The sequence below is a fragment of the Ictidomys tridecemlineatus genome, chromosome 10, assembly GCF_052094955.1.
Source record: "Ictidomys tridecemlineatus isolate mIctTri1 chromosome 10, mIctTri1.hap1, whole genome shotgun sequence".
Taxonomy (NCBI): domain Eukaryota; kingdom Metazoa; phylum Chordata; class Mammalia; order Rodentia; family Sciuridae; genus Ictidomys; species Ictidomys tridecemlineatus.
In genome coordinates this window covers 111,609,989-111,626,724 of record NC_135486.1, presented here as the reverse complement: position 1 = coordinate 111,626,724, position 16,736 = coordinate 111,609,989, and positions in this window count along the sequence as shown.

Sequence of the window (16,736 nt, the reverse complement as noted above, 5' to 3'; positions counted from 1 at the left end):
ACACACACACACACACACACACACACACACACACACACACACACCCCAATTTTTTTTAATAGCAGTGATTGAACTTAAGGTTCCTTAAACATCCAGCCACATCCCCAGCACATTTTATTTTATTTTTTATTTTGAGGTAAGCTCTCACTATGTTGCTTACAGCCTTGCTAAGAATCTGCCTCCAAACCTTCAAACACATGATCCTCCTGCCTTATCCTCCAGAGCCCCTAGGATTACACATGTGCATCACTGTGCCCAACACACACAGAGAATGTACCTCAAGTAACAATAGTGTTACTAAAAGCTCAGTCTTGTCCCTGTTGTCAATTCAATAAAAGGAATGGTTTTGAGCAAAGAAGGAAGTTTTATTGTTCCACTGGGAAGGAGAAGAACAGGCGACTCCTTTCCCAGAGGCTGTGATTCTGCCCATCAGGGAGAACAAACGGTTTGGGGTTTTCTTTTTGTTTGTTTACTTTTGTTTTTTGTAGTGGTAGATGGACAGAATGCCTCTATTTTATGTGTTTAATTTTATGTGGTGCTAAGAACTGAAAGCAGTGCCTCATATATGCTATGCAAGTGCTCTGACTCAACCAATAACAGAGGGTTTTTAAAGACATAATCCATTCCAGGTGTTCCCTGTGAGAGGTTCGATTCAGATTCACCTGTTTACTTGGGAGATAGCCATTCTTATGGCTCCAGTCCTGAAATCTGAATTACTTTGTTCCTGTGCTGGGTGTATGCTAAAAGTCAGATGGATTACTCAGCCTAGGATGGGAAAAGATAATCTTGTTCCCCACCCCCAGGTTATGAAGACAGAGAGGTAGAAGAGGAAAATAAAACCCTGTCCATTTTAAAATAAGCCTCAGTAGCAAAGTAGCCAAAGATTGTATTCAAAGCTTGAGGTGTGCTGAGGGCCATTAACAAGTAGGAATGACGCATCATAATCCTTGCCAGCATACCCCATGTTAAATGGACTTACCTTGGAAATTTGCTGCAACCTTGCTTGTGTGTTTGAGAAAGGTGACCCTGCTCAATCACCAGGGTGGATCCAGGATTAGGGTGTATCTTGCAGGAAGTATCCCAGTCCTTGGGTTTAGGGCGTGACAATAGGAGTTTTAGGGAAGTTGGAGGTTGAAGATTATTCCTGCTGGGAGTAGGGCGTGCCTGCTGCCTGAGTTCCCACTGAGTTCTCCTGGAGAGAAAGTATTTAGGACTTGAATTGTGCGGGAGATTGGGATTGCCCCTGTACCTGCGTGGAGGCGGTGTGAGATCGGGAATAAAGAATTGCTGTTTGAACCTACAAAGCTGTGTGGTGGATCGTGATTCTGTGCCAAGCCGAGACTTTGGCATTTGGCAGAGGTGGATGACTGATACAATAGGTGAAAAATTTGTCTAAAAAAATTAACTTTTTTTCTATTTCCTGAAATAAATTGAAGAGTATTGGTATCAGTTCTTCTTTCAAGGTCTTGTAGAACTCTGCTGTGTATCCATCTGGTCCTGGGCTTTTCTTGGTTGGTAAGCTTCTGATGGCGTCTTCTATTTCATCACTTGATATTGGTCTGTTTAAAATGTGTATATCTTCCTGATTCAATTGGGCAAATCTATGACTTAAGAAATTTATCGAGGCTGGGGTTGTAGTTCAGTGGTAGACTGCTCGCCTAGCAGGCCTGAAGCACAGGGTTCGATTCTCAGCACCACATACAAATAAATAAAAAGATCCATTGACAACTTAAAACAATTTTAAAAAAGAACTTTATCAATGCTTTCAATGACTTCTACTTTAATGAAGTATAAGTTTTCAAAATAATTTCTAATTATCCTCTGTATTTCTGTAGTGTCTGTTGTGATATTACCTTTTTCATCATGAATGCTGGTAATTGGAGTTTTCTCTCTACTTCTCTTCATTATTATAGCTAAGGACCTGTCAATTTTATTTATTTTTTCAAAGAAACAACTTTTTGTTCTGTCAATTTTTTCAATTGTTTCTTTCGTTTTGATTTCATTGATTTCAGCTCTAATTTTAATTATTTCTTGCCTTCTACTGCTTTTGCTGCTGATTTGTTACTGTTTTTATAGGGAATTGAGATGTAATATGAGGTCATTTATTTGTTAGCTTTTTTTTTTCTTTTAAGGAATGAACTCTATGCAATGAACTTTCCTCTTAGTACTGCTTTCATAGTTTCCTGGATTTTAATATGTTTTGTCTATGTTTTCATTTACCTCTAAGAATTTTTTTTATCTCCTCCTTGATGTCTTCTGCAACCTATTGTTCATTCAGTAGCGTATTGTTTAGTCCCAAGGTGATGGAAAAATATTTATTTTTTATTGTTGATTTTCAATTTTATTTCATTATTATCTGATAAGATGCATGATTGTATCTCTACTATTTTTGTATTTGCTAAGAGTTGCTGTGGTATATTATATGGTCTATTTTGGAGAAGAATCCATGTGTTGCTGAGAAGAAAGTGTATCTGTTTGATGCAGGTTGAAATATTCTATTTATGTCAGTTTAGTCTAAGTTATTGACTGTATTATTGAGTTCTAGAGTTTCCTTATTCAATTTTTATTTGGAAGATATATTCAGTGCTGAGAGAGGTGTGATAAAGTCACCCAAAATTATTGTGTTGTGTTCAGTTTCAACTTGAGAAGAGTTTGTTTGATGAACATAGCTGCACCATTGTTTGGGGGCATATATATTTATGATTGTTATGTCTTGTTGGTGTATGGTTCCCTTCAGCATAAGGTAATGTCCATCTTTATCCCTTTTGATTAACTTTGGCTTGAAGTCTACTTTATTTAACATGATAATGGAAACCCCTGCTTGGTTATGAAGCCCATGTGAGTGGTATGATTTTCCCAACCTTTCACCTTCAGTCTGTGTATGTCTTTTCCTATCAGATGAGTTTCTTGTAGGCAGCATATTGTTCTTTTTTTTAATACAGTGTGCTAGCCTATGTCTTTTGATTGGAGAGTGCAAGCCATTAAAATTCAGGGTTATTATTGAGGCATAGTGTTCCCAGCCATGTTTGTTTATTTTGGTTATTTAACTTGACTTGATTTTCTTCTTTGATTAGTTTTTCCTGTAGGGTACTACCACCTTCTGCTGATTTTCATTGTTGTTTTTCATTTCCTCTTCATGGAATATTTTGCCAAGGATGTTTTGTAGAGCCAATTTTCTAGCTAAAAATTCTTTTAACTTTTGTTAATCATGGAAGGTTTTTATTTCATCTTCAAATCTAAAGTTTAATTTTGCTGGATACAGGATTCTTGATTGGCACCCATTTTTTCAGAACTTGATATATGTTGTTCCAAGATCTTCTCTCTGTATTTGTGGCATTGGCATCTCAGGTGGCTTAGAACTCTAGCCAATATCTCTCTGGGGCCTTAAAATGTTAAGGCACTATTCTAAATATCAAATAAAACTCTGTGTCTTTTTGAAGTAAATACAAAGGATTTAATCTGGCCAGGGCCAGGGAAGCACAAAGCTGCCAGTTCTGCAGTCCAAGATATTGAATTCTGGTGGGGGGCAGCTTAAAAACATACAAAAAAAGCACAAAGTAGGCAGGGAGGAGAGGCAAATACAATCATAAGTACATTCATTTTATAAAGTGGAAAGCTGTAGGTTCTCAGAATTGCCACCTTTTTGTGCATAGTCAGGAAACAAGCTTGCATTAATTCTACAGTTTATTGTTATAAAGGAGCAAGTTGATAAGGGTGGCCATTTCAGCTTCTGTGTGAATGGGCTCATGCAGAAATGGGGGCCAATTCTGCTCAGGGTGAATTGTCTGAGCAAAATTGGGTCAAACTGACATAATTTTCAAATCATTTTATTGATTAAATCGCTAGAAAGTTTAATAGGTGTGAACCATTTATAATTCTGCAGGGCTACAGGGACTTCTCCATGGCAAATAAGATATGAGTTACAACTGTTCTTCATGACAAGTGGAATTTGGATCCAAAGTGGTATCTTGTAAAGTGACCAGTTAATCAGTCTGCTGATTTCACAATCTCAATGGGCCTGATTAGGGTGATTAAAATATGAACTTCCTAAGGTTTAAGTGTAAGTTGAGGTTGTTAATTAATAGTCAACCAGGATTATATCTACAAGGTAGAAAAACATTAGATACATGTCATGATTGGTGGCAGTCAAGATCTGTCTTTTAGGGCTCACTCTGATATATATCATCTGTGACAAATTGTAAATGAAATCTTGACTTTTAGTGACAGACTCTAAAGCAATCCCTAACAGCATGTTCCTGGGTGACACAAATTCCCATTTTACCCTACCTGAACTGGTTGTTCTCTACACTTTCTGAGGTCCTTTTGGTCACCTGAGGTTTTTGTTTAATATTCGACCACAATTTTGCTAGTGAGATAGTATTGTAAGAAGTTATTGGATACATGTCATCCTTGCTGACTTTGTTGAAATTGTGACATCTTCCAGCTGGCTGCTAGTTTCAGTCACCTCACTTACTTTCTCTGACTAAGAACAAGTAGTTGAAAAGTTTAGACTTAGAAGAATATAGATGTATTCCCATGGTCAGGTGTGTGGTAGATTTGTGTCTATGGTGTCAGGATTCCTGAAATGATTTCCCCTCAACACTGTTACTATTTCCTATTCTTTTTTTCCTGAAATTTCATGTATGTTTTGATCTGGCTGTTTCCCAACTCTCCCTACCTATGGGCATGTTGCAGTTCTAAAAATGCTTCCACATTTTCAGTTTAGTTATACTAATGACCATATGTTTCACTACCAATTTCTCTATAAATCTGTATTTTATTACTAAAATGACAAATTTCAGGCAGGATATTTTGTAAAGAAATGATGCCATTCAGTCATATCCATGCTGAACAAATGATAGAAATTCATCATTTGTAAGGCTGAATAGTGTTATTTGTTGTATACATTCCACCTTTCATTCACTATTTCATGGACACTTAAGTTGATTTTTATTCTTGGTTATCATGAATAATATTGCAATAAACATGTAAGTACACATGCCTCTATGACACATTATATTTCATCTAGGTAAATATACAGAAGTGGGATGCTGAATCATATAGTAGTCCTATTTCTAATTCAATATTTGTTTGTGCTTGTAGAATTAGCATCTTTTTCCTGTTTCATGTTAAACTCCATGAGAGCAATGATTCTGACCTTTATATGCAGTGCTGGTGCATGTCCCAAACATAGCAGGCATACAGCCGAGCCAATTCACAGTGACACTGAGGTAAGGAACACACCTCCTCCAATGCCAGGAGAGAATGTCATAGGACCTGCCAATTTCCCTACAACATCCAACCATGAGGCCCACAAGAGTTAGTTGCTCTCCTCCTTCAGCAATCAAAGCTAGATACCACCTGGTTTCCCAAATAGGCCTAATCAAGTTTGCCTCTACTGAGTAGTGTAGGCTCTTGAGAACAGAGTTAGAAAAAAAAATCTATTTTGCGTTGAAAAAATTACTTTCTTTATTTGCACAGTCAAGTTTAGAAATTGTGAAATTGAATCTAACACTCAAATCATTTTAGCACAACCCTGCCTCCCTACAATGAGAGCAAACACTTAAACAGTGGAAATCAGGACATGTTTCCCATAAGAGGAGAGACTTGGGCTAACAATGTAAAGGATAATATTAGATTCATGAAAATCCTTAGAATACAGTCATGGAATCTGAGCCTAATGCCCTGTAAATATTATATGAGACTTCACACTGATTATATGAAGAACACTGAGACAGAAACTCAGACATTCAATGTTGACAAAGACACTTGGATGGTTGCTGTAGTTATCTGTTTATTTGTCATTATTTTTGGCCAGAATATCTGAATCTCTGTCATCTTTGTAATCTCAGTACTTAGATCAGACCTCTAAAAGTACATAGAGATGCTTCAGTATAGCAAAAAGTAGACGGAAGACAAGGGGTGGTTTCCCGTATATGTTCAAATAAATTGTCAGTTTGCAAACTTTTTCTGTTTGAAGTCATTGCTTCCAGGGAATCAAATGGCACAAAGAACATGTCTCTTATTATTATCCCCTGTAGAGTAAGACCTTTTGCATCAGTTGGGAAATAGTTCTGACTACATTTCATCCCAAGTAATGATAGGTACTGCTTTTGCTATGAAGTCTAAGCACCTGTTTTGGGCCTAAAATGACAATGGCAGAGGAACTGTCACATTGGACTTGGTAATGACACAGTATTTGTAAATATATGCTTTGGAGGAAAATTAAAACATAAATTTCCACAGGAGATTTATTTCCAAAAAGAATAAGGAAGGCATTGGGATTAAGTTGCCAGTGGCTATGAGATGAAACTCTGACCTTGTTTGAATGCATTCTGTGAACCCCTCTGGTGGGGATCATAGAGGACGATCCTACTCATCAATACCTTCAGTATCTCCCTGATTTGCCTCCTTGTTTATCCCTGCTGAAAGAGGGAGGGAGGAAGAGAGAGAGAGAGAGAGAGAGAGAGAGAGAGAGAGAGAGAGAGAGAGAGAGAGAGAGAGAGAGAGAGAGAGAGGGAGAAAGAGAGAGAGAAAGGGGAGAGGTGTTCTTACATCTGAAAATGCAACAGGGGAGCTGCTGAGGGAGGAACCATGGGATAGGAACTGAATCCCAACTGATTAGCTTTTGCAGTCATGGATCTAACTATGTCTGATGTTGACCCTGTCAGGGAATGGCAAGTACTGAGAAATGACAAGCAACAGAAGACTTTTCAAACTTCCTTCACGTTAGCTTGATCACTTTGTTGTGATCCACAGCTGTTGTTAAGCCATTTGCAGTCAGTTTCAATCTCTGTGAACCAGGGATAGAAGCCTTACTCTATGGAACAATGTTCATTAAAGTCAAGGAGAGAAGTAATGCATGTGTAAGAATTTCCTGAGCTATAAATGCCACCATGCCTGGTGATTGTCTCCCAGCTTTCCTTTCCTGTACTTTTCCTTGCCTGTAAAGATCTCTGCCATATCTATCCTTAATCACATCTCTGCAGAGTGTTATTTTTTCAGACATTCCACAGGAATACCACAGGTATGGCTCTATCTGAGCCCATTTATGTGTCTTCTGCTCACCTAAGGCTATTCCTGGGTAAGGAGACTGTGTGCCAGGAGACAACCTGGTACAACACCTCCCCTTGGCCTTGAATCAATGCATGCATAAATAGATGTATCTCCTTTTTGCACTATAAATGAGAAGCTGTAGTGTCTATCTGGTGTCTCCTAAAGAAATCTTTTACTCAAATGTGACAAACTATGATCGTCAACATTTCATGCTGCTTGATAAGCTCCAAAACAAAGAAAGCAGGTGGCCGATATTTAGTATTGAGTTGTCCACGTACATAGGCCACTGTTCAGCAGCCCATATACTTAAACCTAGAATAATAAGATAAAATGGAAGTGGTGATTTGTAACCTTTGAACTTACCAATAACATTGATAGAGGTGTTTATTTACTTCCCACAGAATAAGCACTAAAAGGAGGTCAGACTAAATGTGTACATAATTCTTTTCCAATTACCAATATGAGGAGGGAACTTGGTTTCTCTAAGAATAGGTCATGCATGACCTATAGTTTTCTTTGGAAAGTCTGACAATAATGAGAAAAGATAAAGAGGAAGAGACACGCTTAGTGCAGCTCAAGTGTCTTTAATTTTGTTATGTATTAAGAACTATGAAGGTTTTTTTCCTTTTCATGAATCATGTTTTCTTTTTCAGAATAAAATTATTCAGGATATGAGTCATAATGATAATAATGAGCTTGTGTGATTTCCAAACACTCATTTATGGGGTCTCTACCATTGGAGATGTGGTGGAAGCTCACAAGTGACAGAGATATCAATTACACAACATCCCTGACCAGTTTTCCAGGTCTCTTCATCACCCATTGAGTAATCACCATTCATCAAAAACTGGAACCCACTGTCTCTGACCCATGGACCCCTCACCTAACCTAGAATCATATTTTTGGATTCTAAGGTGCTGTATATGCTGCCTGTTATGACATCTTCCACACCATTGGTAGCTAAGGTGTTTGGGGTCCAAGTGGCCAGAGAAATCATTCTTATTTTCTGTCCATTTTCTCATGATGCCAGAGAGATGGGGCCATTCGTTTTTACACAATCACTCTTAATTTCTCTCTGTGGCAGACACCTGTGAGGGACTTCTCAAAGAGCACCATGAATTGATGGTGCTCACTCAGCTGTCAACTCCATCTCAACCATGTCCAGTCCCTTATTCAAGGGCCTTTTGTCAACATAACCCTGCTGTATCCACCTGAACTTACAGGGATTAAGGATGAGGCACAGGTGATACCTTCTGTTAGGTAGGTAGAGTTGATGCCAAGGGCTTACAAGGGAATGCATGAAGGTGCCCAGGCATCACACTCAATTCAACTCAACCAAAGTTTCTGGATGCCAACTCTGTATCAAGAATTCTGCTAGGGACTAGGGACATAACAGTGAATGATACTCATTTTCCTTGATAATCTCACAATCTGGTGAGGGAACTATTATAGAAGTCCCCAAGGGAGGCAGAGCATAGAGAGGCCAATAATATAAATGGAGGTTGGGGAGACAGGTATAAATTACCCAGAGGAAGACACAATTTTATTTGTTGGAGGCCACTGCTGTGGAAACTTTCTACTAGAATGATTTTGTGCCTCAGTTGTGTTTTGAAGTGTGATTAGGAGCCTTCTATGGGGCACAGAGCCAATTTAGGCTGAGGAAACTACTTGGGTAATGATCTGTAGATGTGACTTGTTGGAATGAATTCAAGTATTTTGAATGAGGGGAGCGATGGAAAATTAATGTCAGGAAATTTAATGTCAGTGGGCTCACTTAAATATCTAATATGAGTAAAAGATGTTTGGCATTATGACAACACTAAGAGAATTGCTTATTGATTTTACACAGAACATTCACTCAGAGGAGGTCAGAGTAGGGATGTTTATGACCCTTTTCCAACTGCCAGGGTGCAGAGGGCATTCAACACTTCCAACTTCAGGTGGGGTACATATGGCTCTACTCCTGGCCAACATACTATCTCCATCTCCTCTTCCATAATGTAAAAATTGAGGCTTGCGTCACCAAATAGATCTGGGCACAGAAGGGAAGCTCTGCAGGGACAGCCGTGCATAGGGTAGCCCTAAAGGTTTTCATATTTAGCTGACAGGAAAACTCAGCATAGAGAATTGCCTGTGGGAAGCTGTGATAGTCCTGATCCCCCACTTCTCCATGGAGACATGGATCCTCTTCACAATCAGCCTGGTTTTCCTCTGTCTGTGAGTAGCTGTCCAGGCCTTTCTACTTTGTAACCCTGGCATTGGGGTGGTTATCAGGGCCTTATTTTTTTAATGTGTATGAATGGTCAAAAGAGATAATGCTAGAAATGCATAAGCTCCTATTAATCTTAACCATATCCTTAATATCTGCTTGAGTTTCTATCCCTTCCTCCTACTTCCTATTCCTGTGTCTACCAGGGTTATTGACAAAAATAGTTTCTGGGATGATCTGATTAACTGAATTTTAGACCCAGACCAATTATCCAGAATACAATGGCGGCAAAGTTTAAACAACAACAACAAAAATAACTGACCGCCGTGTGCAGTAGGAACCTCACCCCTTTCTCTATTCCCTTTGGGAATTCTGGGGGCAAATGGGTTATTTGGAGATTTGTCTTATTATCTTTACCTTCTCCATTATGTCTGCTGGTGTAGATGTGGCTGTCTTATGGGTATTGGTGTTTCCTGTTCTCCTCCCTCCTAATCCCCATCATCATTTATAAAAAGCTCCACACTGCACCCCATACCTAGAGGGAGTGTCAAATTCCACCTTTCCTCTTTTCTGTGATCTTCCCCTGGAACCTCCATTCACTCCTAGAACTCAATTTCTACACCGTACAATATGCAGAACTATTTACCTCTCAATGTTGAACTTTTAGAGCAGAGACAGCTGTTGGAAATATGAAGGGGGGATCCCAGAGCCCAGCTGGGCCTTGCTGAGGAATGCCTGTGGATCCTTCAAACACAAGTCTTTTCCTGAAATAAATTTTATGATATTTTACAAGAGTTACTAGATTTTTACAGAATACTTGACACCTGTCTACTTTAAAGGCTTATCTCTGGAGAAGAAGATGTTAATTTAACCATCTGAAACACATCATGGTTTCTCATTTGATATTGCACAGTGCATCTCTTGCTATGAACAGGAAGAAATGAACTTCAAAGGTCACCTCTATTGTAACTGAAAGATCTCTTGGGGAACATTCCTTTCATACACATAGAACTTTTTAAACCTTTCCCATTTGTCACTAAGGGACCAACCTTCTGGGAATAACAGCTACAGGCTTTATAGGTTGCTGAAAGACTCTTCCCTCTCTCTTTTTTCTTAAGTTTGCCCCATGTCAGCCACATTTAAGTAAGAGGTTTGCGGGATCCAGAACCCACAGGTATGAGTATCAGGACATATCAAAGATGAGATGTAGGCAGGCCTGCCCTAAGGAGCATCAGCCATAATGGGTTTCATATAGAGGTAGTTGATGTACAGAGGCAGCAAATGAATGGCTTTGTAACTGACCCTCTTCATAAGTGTGAGCTTGGCTGGCACTGTGATGACCATGCAACCATTATTGTTGTAGATTTCATGAGTAGAGGAATGGCCTCAACATTGGTTCCTTGATAACCCATTTTTGTGCCCAGTGTAACTCAGGTAAAATTTGGAAAATCAGCCTTCCCTATAAATCAAATCTATGGACTGTTTGACAACAGCAATTTGAGTATCTCTGAAGGTGTTCAGATTTCTCTGATGTCATGGGAAGCCTTGGACCCAGTTGTCATTCTATACAAATAAGAGCACTGTGAGCAATCCCAGATATTTCTGGGAAGACATATCTAAGGGCCAGACCCTAAAATAGGAGCATGCTTCAGAGAAAAGGAAAATTATAAAACCCTCAAGAACAAATTGAAAGAGCGATGTTACCACAGGTGTTTCACGACTTTGAGATGCTGAGAAGATGCATTTAAGCAAAATATTATGATTTGAGGAAAAGAAAAAAAACTTCCCATTTCTACCACCTTTATTATTCCATGAATGAGAATCATAACTTCATGGAATAATCTATTTCACCAATTGACATAGGCAAATCAAATGCCCTGGCAGAATTTTAGTCTGACCCTCTCAGGAACACTCTAGTTTGGGGATGCTTATCAACTTTTCATTTTAAGATGGAAGCATAAAGAATTCATGTTCTTTTAAGTAATCATGAGTTCCAATAGGTCCCTCAGTGGAGGTGGAGAAGGAGAGGGTGAGTGAATGCTATTATTGCTTTGGGGATTTTTCCTGTCATTTTATCATCTACATGTCACCTCCCTGGCTTGACTGCTCTGTTTCCTGAGTCTGTGACAGGCAAGCCCCACATACTTTCACAATTCCTGTGACCTGACTTTCTCTTTTACAGTATAGCTATGGGACCTCCTCACATGGACTTTTAAAGGAGCTGGGGATTCTGGGACCAAAACCTCTGTTGTTTGGGGGAACTATTCTGCCTTGCTGTAAGGTGAGTCTTGCTTGAGTTCCTGTTTTGCTACTCCTGGTTGCAAAGATCCACTTAGTTCCATTTAGATGCTCCTCCTTAGGAAGAAGTGCTGAGGTTTCAGAAACTGTGTGTGTGCTCCACAGAGTACACCCAGGATTTTCCTGGGACTTTAACCTCATTTATTTGAAGGCTAGTGTTTTCCTAAGGTGCACAGCCCAAATATCTGGCACATTAAGAGGATTTAGTTTGTTCGAGTGAAGATCTCCATGCATTTTTTCTCTAAAAAGCAATAATTTCCTCTCCATTTATCCTAAATGAACTTTTCAATAGATGTATTCCCAAATCCACATTTCTGTGACCTACTTTTGTATAGTTAAAATTCACAATTGCATTTGAACAATGGAAATATTTATTCTTAATTTTCTGGAGTTAAAACTCAGAGCAAATGTTGAACTTGCCCTGTCCTTGTGTAGAGGTGGCAGTTCTCCCTCTCTCCATGCAGAGTGGGAACTCAGGAGGCAAGTTTTCTCATATTTGCTCATTTACTCATTTTCTACTACACAATATGCCTGAGATGTACATAAATCAGTTGTTCTAAGCTGACCAATGGTGTCTTCAGGTTCCTAACTCTATGAGAACTCAAGGAGAGTGCTCATGAGGTAAGAGGAAAGCATGCCCATGTAGGAGATGAGCATATTGTCGGGTCTTGCTTTTTAATCCAATCTGCTAGTATAGGTCTTTTTATTGATAAGTTTAGGCCATTAACATTCAAGGTTATTTTTGAGATATGATTTGTATTCCCTGTCATTTTGCTTTTGGTTTTTAATTTGATTTAGTTTCTCCTTTTGTTCAATATTATTTTAGTGTAGTTTCTCCCTTTGCTGGTTTCCACTTTTTTTAAACTTCATTCTCATGGAATATTTTGTTGATAATGCTCTGTATGTAGTTCAGGCTTTCTAGTTGTGAATTCTTTCAATGCTTGTTATCATGGAAGGTTTTAATTTCATCTTTAAATTTGAAAATTAATTTTGCTGGATGTAAAGTTCTTGGTTGGCATCCATTTTCTTTTACATCTTGAAATATTTTATACCATGAACTCCTACCTTTGAGGGTCTGGGTTGAGAAACCAGTTGAGATCCACATTGGTTTCTCCCATATGTAATTTAATTTTTTTTCCTCTATAGCCTTTAAGATTTTATCTTTATTCTCTATGTTAGTCATTCTCATTCTAATGTATCTTGGTGGGGTCTGCTGTAATTTTGTACATCTGGGGTCCTGTAAGCCTCTTGTATTTGATTTTCCATTCTTTTCTTTAGGTTTGGTAATTTTTTTGATATTATATCATTGAATTATTGTGCATTCCTTTGGTTTGTATCTCTGCTTCTTCATCTATTCTTATAACACTTAAATTTGGTCTTTTCATGTTAATTCATAAATCTTGGATGTTCTATTCATGGTTTCTGTTTATCTTCTCTGCAGAGTCAACTCTATCTTCATGATTATATGTTTTTTTTTGTCTTCATCACCTGAGGTTCTGTTTTCCAAGTGGTCTAGTCTGTTGGTGATGCTTTCTATTGAATTTATAATTTGGTTTACTGATTTCTTCATTTTGAGGATTCTATTTTTCCCCCCATAATCTCTATGTGTTTCTTGATGTAATCTTTTGCTACCTGTATTTGTCTCTTATCTCTTTGTTGGAGTGATCTATTGTCTCCTGTATTTGCTGTCTTATATTATTCTGTGCCTTGAAGATCACTTTAATTATGTATGTTTTGAAGGCCTTCTCTGACATTTATTCTACTGTGATGTCAATGTATTCTATTATTTTATAATCTTGGTTTGTTTGGGGGCACTTTCTTCCCTTGTTTTTTTTAATGTTCTTTATGGTCTTCCTCTATAGCAGTACAGATCTTAGGTATTACAGTTTCTACTCTATAATCTTGTAATGTCCCTGCAGGTTACCAATACATCAACTTTAACAAGTATATTAATTTACAGCATCCAAACAAACAATGTACAGTCTTAAACTATATAACTCTTATTTAGATAATTGCAGTTTTGTCACATTAAACAGAAATAATGTATCCAATTACTCTCCACCTTAAAAATAGTATATTTGCATAAGGGTCTATAGTTTTGAATGATGAACAAAGGGGAGGGTATAGGATGTGGGAGTTGTGAGGTAGAAGGTAAGAATACAGAGGTATTAAGTCATAGGGAGAGTGAAAGAGGTATCAAGATAAGTAGGCTAGCAAGGATACCTCCAGTGTAACCTAGCCAGGACCTTGGTGATGGTATTCGAGGTATTGGCTGTTTTCTCTAGTAAAAGCTAGACAGAAGAGCCATGCATTGGTAGATGTGGTTTGATCTTTTCCTTCACATGTGCATGGTTGATCTCCTCTTCCACACACACAGCTGTGGTCAATCTCCTCCTCCTCCTACATGTGTCTAGGTGAGGTCAGTCTCCTCCTTCTATCCACATTGGGCTGGGGTCAGGTTCCTCCTCCTCTGTGTGTCTGGCTGGGGTTAGTCTGCTCTTCTTCTGCTCATAGGGCTGAGATCTATCTGGTCATCCTCCTACATGTGTGGGGCTGGGTTGGTCTGCTCAACCTCCTCCACATGTTGTCCTAAGAGATCTCTCCTATACCTCTTTACTTTTACCAAGCAGTTTCTGATTATTAACACTGTTTTCTAAATGTATAAGAAATTTAAAGATATCCTTTGGTTTTTGGAAACCCATGCAGACCTATGATTATTATTACTGAACTCTGGATTCTAAACTGTATTGTAAAAGTTAAAATTAGTAAAATGTAAAGCTTAAGAGAGCACTTTGCCATATTGATATTCTCCAAACTAAAATTATCTGTAACAAAAGTCTCAGATGTGTTTAGAAATAACAAATTGTGTTGATATTTATTTATGTCATTTAATGTTTTATAATCAGATAAAGTAACCTGTTGTCAATAGTTATATATAAAATTTGGGGTTACTCTTCACATTACAATTGAAATTTTAATGCACTTTAAAAAATAATAAGTCTGAAATGTTTAAAGGTAATATTGTAAAACATAAAAACATTTTGCCACCTACCCACGCAAAAGGAAAGCTAACAGCCCCCTTATCCTTTCTCTGATCTGTGTTTTAAATGTAAATTTATATTGTGTTAACTAATGTTCATATAGACTCAGGAAATAATATATGCAAACTTTATAAAATGACATTTAAGAAAAAGACAAAATCAGCCTCAGACCTAAAACACTTTACCTCAAATTTGTCAAGTCCCACCTTACCTGAGATAAAACTCTGCCTTCCACCTACTACATGTTAGAATGGCTCCGAAATGGGCTGGACTTAAGCTCATTTAAAGCTATGTTTAGAAGTGTGATACTTGTTTTAAAGATTACTATGATCTCAAAGAGGAAGATAAAGTATAAGACAGCCATAATTCAAGATAGCTATTATACAAACTAAGCATTTTTTTAGTCTTATTAATTTCATTATTAAAGAAAAAAAGACTATGAATTTGTCTATATCAAATTGTTTTATAAAGGATTAACATCTAGCTGGATGGGACATTATTCACTCATCTTGACAACCCTAATGGCCATGAAGGTAAATGAACTCACAGAGTGGATTTATCTCACCTGAATCAAAACAACAAAAATATCTTCTGCAAAAGAATGGACAGACTAAGAGACTCCAATTACCCTCTAAAGATAAAACTAAAAAAAAAGAAATGAAAAAAGTTAATTATGTTTTTTCTCTTACTCAGACTGTGTTCTAAGGCCAGAACTAATAAAACAACATATTTTGTGAATCAAGTATATATACTTAAATGAATGGCCATTACAACCCTCTACCTCATTCAAAAATGGGAAATTTTATGGGTCAGGATATATGTGCCTTAACCAGACAAACTCCATTTTACTCTGAGACTCCATTTCATACAAGAAATGGTTTTTCCAGGAGAAAACCCTGTCAGTGCCATTCTGATCCTGCTTAGCACACCCTGCTTCGAGATGCAAATGTTGCTCTTCTTCTTATACAATGTAAAATCATTCTCTTTTTGGTTTCCATTTTTCTTAGCAATGTACCCTAACAACATAGAATAATTGTCTAGATACTAGTAAACCATTCTTTCAATTGTACTCATTTAGGATTGTTTTGATCCACTTTCCCTTCTGCTTATGATTTTAGAGCTTATGATTTATGTGTATAGTTTTGAATCATAGTAACAGCCACTTAGGTTTAATGTAGTGACTTGTGGTTTTGAACTATAAATGGTGTGCTCCAACCCTGGAGTGGGTCAAGTAGTGAAAACTTCTCTTGGCCTTCTCTTGGCCCACCAGCCAGTGAATAAAAGTTACAATTATTATATTGAGTTTGAATCAGTGATTTATTGTAATCTCACTATAAATATAAAGCACTAATTTTCAAAAAGTAGAAATAAATAGAAATAAGACTAGTAGAATAGAGAAAGGGTAACAGAGGGAAGGACAATGGGAGGGACAGAGAAATTACTAGGATCTGGAGTGAGGCAGATTATGGTATCTGCATTTCTTAAGCCTCCCATGCACATCAATTTTAATGGAAATCCTGTGTTGATAGCAACTCATAGTTTCTTAATAGGAATTATGAGAGGACAGAAGTGGACTTTTAACCACCTCTATAATGAGTCAGTGAAAGGGGTTAGTTGGAGTAGATGATGCCCAGTGTGACTTGTGAAAGTTTGATAGGAATTCACTTTTTGAAAAACACATTGGGTCATTCCAAGAGAAGACTAGCCTGTATAGACAAAAGAAAACAAGAACATTTCACCTTTAGGGAGATTGGGATGTAATAAATGATAACAATCCCTTAAAACATCTAATGGAGGTATAGAGTGAGACAAGACTGAAGAGTGCCACAGTCTGGCTGGGCACAATTCAGGAGCCACTTGTCAAAAGAAACTAACTTTATTTTTAGAACTACACACGCTAAACAAAACAGCTTCTCAGGAAAAAACCCTCAGAGCCCAACTGCCACCACCAGCTTCCCACAAGCCTCTCACCCCAACACCAGCCTCTCCACCTCCCACAATCTTCCTGCTCTTGAGGCCGATTGGTTGGGTCATGTGGGCGGAGCCAAAGAAGTTCCCCAATGAGCAGCTCCGTGTTCTGAAAGGGCAGGAAAACAGCCCAATGAGCATCACCTCAGAGGAGCCAATCAGCT